This window comes from Phascolarctos cinereus, unplaced genomic scaffold, assembly GCF_003287225.1.
Source record: "Phascolarctos cinereus isolate Bilbo 61053 unplaced genomic scaffold, phaCin_HiC Scaffold_3;HRSCAF=262, whole genome shotgun sequence".
Lineage (NCBI taxonomy): Eukaryota > Metazoa > Chordata > Mammalia > Diprotodontia > Phascolarctidae > Phascolarctos > Phascolarctos cinereus.
This window is the reverse complement of record NW_027555736.1, coordinates 149,146,901-149,151,507: the sequence shown is the minus strand read 5'-3', so window position 1 is coordinate 149,151,507 and position 4,607 is coordinate 149,146,901. Positions and strand designations below refer to the sequence as shown.

The 4,607-nt window shown below is 39.2% G+C and overlaps 1 pseudogene; it reads left to right on the top strand.

Annotated features, from left to right (window-relative positions):
- Positions 1 to 303: 303 nt before the first annotated feature.
- On the top strand, positions 304 to 2,611 carry LOC110210345 (small nuclear ribonucleoprotein G pseudogene; annotated as a pseudogene).
- The last annotated feature ends 1,996 nt before the right edge of the window (positions 2,612 to 4,607 follow it).

Sequence of the window (4,607 nt, the reverse complement as noted above, 5' to 3'; positions counted from 1 at the left end):
ATACAATAGTATACATATTATTAACATTAACATTAATATATTCAATATATTCAATGTCATTTTTGTTTTAGACAGACATACGTCTATCATATGGACATGTAGAAATGTAAATAGATGTATGTAGACTTTTAATAAGATTGTATCTATACACTTTATCAGCTTTTGCAAAATCATAAAAATAGATATCAGTAGCATACTGCTCCACCCCTTCCCTACAACATTCTATGTCTAAGAATGATCCAAGCACAGGAAAATGGACCTCATCCTCCTTCCCTCCATATCCCTTTCTGAAGGCATCTGACTATGGAAACTTCTCCAGTGCGAAATGCCACTAGAGGTCAACAAAGCAACATCAAACAGAGCTATGGTGAGGTAAGTGAGTTTCATGCAACAGCCACAAGAGGGCAGGACTTTTAGCTCTGTCGGCCTTTAAAGCCGCATTTTAATGCAGCTAAGTCAGCGAAGGGGTGATATTTTTGCTGTGGGACTGTGGGAGCATGTTTTGCTATTTCGCGTATGTTTTCACTAAGAATTAAATAAGATTGTAGCAGTAATAATAAAAATGGTGATGATGCAATAGTAATAAACATTAACAATTTTCTTCACTGGCATAGGGAGATTTTCCTCCTTCAAGGTTGGCTAGGGAGATCTGACGGATAAGCCTAGCCCATCTGCTGCCACATTGCAGAGACAGGCTTGATATTGAAATTGATTTGTAAAGTGAGAAGTGGGAACATGGTAAGGTAGCAAGATGCCATGGAAATGGGGATTGTGCTCTCTGATGTGCGGCTCCTTTGAAAAGTTTCTCCACCACTTAAGTGATTCTTACATTCAATAAACATTTATTGAGCACCTACTCTATGCAGAGCATTGTACTAGAAGCTATAGGTAAATACAAAGTTCAACAAAACACTGTTCGTGTCATTAACGATCTTACAATATAATGCAACAAAAAAAAAGTCGTGGGATAGTTGGGTATAGAAATCTAGCTTGCCCTACGGGCAGTGGGAGGGGGGGGGAAGAAGTGGGAGGGCAGATAGAAGGGAGGAAAGAAGCAGTAAGGGCAAAGGGGAAGAAAAGGGAAAGGGATGATAGAGGGGAGGAGAGACTGGAGGAGGCAGGTGGTCAAAAGCAGGGCACTGGTGAGTGGGGGAAGAAGAAAGCAGAAAGAAAAGCATAAACGGAGGGGGGGAAGGGATGGAGAAAAAGACAGATGGTAATCATAACTGTGAAAGTTGAATTGCTACCTTTTTTTTTTTCTTCTGTTGAGTTGTTTCCTCTTACTGATGGTTCCTCTTATTGGTTTTAATTTTTATTTACAACTTCACTAATGTGAAAACATGTTTAATACGAATGTAAATGTATAGCCTGTATCAGATTGTGCACCGTCTTGGGGAAGGTGGTGAGGAGGAAGGGGGAGAAAAATCTTAAACTCAAAAGCATATTGAAGTGATTGTTGATAAATCAAAATAAATTAATAAAATAAAAAAAGTAATGGGGATGATATAGCTAATAATATTCCCTGGTCCCTTCTGTTGGGCCACTTCCTAAAGGACATCTGTGAACATCTCCTGGTTGGTCCCTTTGTATGACTGGGACTGGTATAAAAAATGAATGCTATTTGAGCCAGGAAGAGCCACTCTCTTCCTGCAATGTGAGAATGAGGACAAGCAACTTCCTATCTCTTTGGATCCTGCTTGGCTTGGAACACCGATCTCCTTTGGACTTCTGGGGGAGGAAGGGAGAAGGATTTCTCCCATCTTCTCCCTGCCCACAGCAGTGGTGATCAGATGTACATGGCAGAAAAAAAAATGTGTGTCTGACCAGATATAGGAGACTGGCCTTCACATCCTCGGCTGCCTCTTCTGCTTTGTGTTTCTTTCCCTGAGCTTGTCACCAAACAATGATGATGAGAGATGGCTATTTCCAGCTGTCAGTAACTTCATGAGTTCCAGAGGTCAGAAGTTCCTGAATCAGGTGTTGGTTGCTTGACAGGAAATGATTTTCCCAATAGCTCCTCAGAGAAGAAGAATATCACACCCAGGAGGATTTGAGCTTGGGTCTGATTGGCCAGAAAAATCTGGATATTGTGAGCTCCTAGTACTAAGGCAAAAGTAAAATATATGTTCTGCAGCTCCACAAAGCTGTCTTTACCTTGAGGGACAATATAATAGGGGCAGTAAGTTACTGTTTCCTGTTTTAATTATCTGTTAATGTCATGTTTTTGTTGTTGTGTTTTAAATATTTATTTTGTGGTGGAGGAAATAAATAGCTGTTGACCAGAGTTAAAGCAGGATAGTGAGGGTGGCAAGAGAAGCCTGAATGTTCTCCACTTGCTCAAGGAGGAGGTCAAGGGCTTCATCTGAAATACGGTGAGCAAAGCTTGCTCAAGTTTTGTTATTGTTTTTTTTTTTAATACGGGAAAGAGGCTATCACTGAAATTAAATAGTGGGAGACACAACCAAAGAATATTGCCAGAGTTTGATCCATTTATGAGTCTTGTGATTGATGAATGTGGAAAGATGGCATCATGTGGGCAACAGAACAACATTGGAATTGTAGTGTTTAAGGAAATAGTATCATCATGTTAGAAGCCTTGGAACGAATATAAGTAATGAAGCACTGAGCTGAGATTGCTACGTGCCTTTCCATTTCAAGAGCTTTTTTAAAAAATTTGATACATAAAATCAGTCACTGTACATTCTTTATGTTCTAGCTTTTTAAAAATAAACTTTTTATAGGAGAAAAAAGGAAGGACGGAAAGAAGGAAGGCAAGAAGCTGTCCTATACTTAATATATCTACTTTTTACATTCAGTAAACTGAAGGAACTTTTAAGTGAAACTCTAGACTTGAACCATATCTAAGCTTTATTTAACTGATTTCCCCTGGAACTCCAGAATTGAGGCAAATTGATCCAGAGAGAACAAAAAAAAATTCTAAAACCGTGAATCTCCTCTTTTGGGGGTCAGGTTTCTCCAAGATTGATTCCAATCCACTTGAGTCCAGAACAGGAGCCCCTCCCTACTTGTTGAAGGGATATCTCAGGCTGTTAATTATATAAATAGGTATTGTGTGTGTGTGTGTGTGTGTATGTGTGTAATGTACATATATATAACATATATATAATGTATATACACACATACATACATACACACAGAGGCAGCTAGGTGGCACAGTGCATAGAAAGCTGGATCTGGAGTCAGGAAGACAAGTTCAAATGTGGCCTCAGACACTAGCTGGGTGACCAGAGGCAAGTCATTTAATCTTTGCCTCAGTTTCCTCACCTGTAAAATGAGAATAATAGTAGTATCCACCTCCCATACTACTTATGAGGATCAAATGAGATAATATTTGTAAAACTCTTTATAAATGCTAGCTATTATTATATGTCTATAGATTCAGATGTGTATATGTGATATATACATAAAAATTTAATAGCTTGAACTACATGAATACCTATGGAATACCATGTGTATGTGACTTAATGAGGTAGGGCCAGTGTTCACACTGGTATACAGGAACAAAGAATTTATGGGTGACATGGTTCCCTTATTCATTTTAGGACCAGCTAACAAAGCTACCTCCTTCTATTTCCTGGCATTTGCTTTCCTGAACCACTGTCCAGTATCAAAACCAAGGGAAATAAAGTTAAGAACTCAGGGACTGATTGCCTTTAAATACTAGAAATTGTTCTACCCACAAATTTCAGTACAATTCAAATTTTAAAAACTTTATATTTCTGTGCTCTGAGCTCTAATGATCCTCTCCCGATAGTGTTTGTATAAACAAAAAGAGGATGCTAAGCCTTGAAATACCTACAACCAACATTGTGTCCTTGTTATGTGTTTAGACACAGATCTGACCTGGAACCAGAAGTTTAGCCCAGACTTCTGTTACTTTAATATCTAGGTGATCCTTAGCAAATCACTTAACCTCCCTGGACCCCAGTTTCAATATCTGGAAAATTAAGGGAGTTGCACTGGTTCAGGGATCAACCTTTTTTGTGTCAGGACCCCTTTGGCAGGCTGGTATAGCCTATCAACCTCTTCTTAGAATGATGGGTTTTTTATTTTCTTTTATTTTTGAAACTAGGTCTCCCTATCTCCCCCAGGCTGGAAGTCCAGTAGCTAGAACACAGCTGGATCCCATTCTAATTGGCATAGGAGCATTGACTTGCTCCATTTCTGACCTGAGCTGTATTGCCCTTCTTAGGCAGCCTAGTAGTCCCCTATTCCTGGAGTCTTGACATATTGGTGCCAGACTTATTTTGGGCAAATTCTACTCTGAGGTAGAGTACTTTGTAAAGTGAATTGCTTTATAAAGTACTCTACCTCAGAGTAGAATTTAAACCTTGAATTGTCCCAGTGAATTTTAAATGGTTCAATTTGCAACTGTTAAATTTACAATCTTTTTTGAAACACTTTTTTGGGGAATTTGTCACCTAGATCCCATTTTAACCAAGCCAGACATGCAACCTATCAGTTCAAACACAGCAGCAGATTTACTATAGTTAGAACTGGGTGATCCTATGAGTTGGGGGCAGGGTGTGAGGAAGTGGGGGGGGGGGAGAGACACTATTAGCTATAAAGGAAAGATCCTGGAGTCT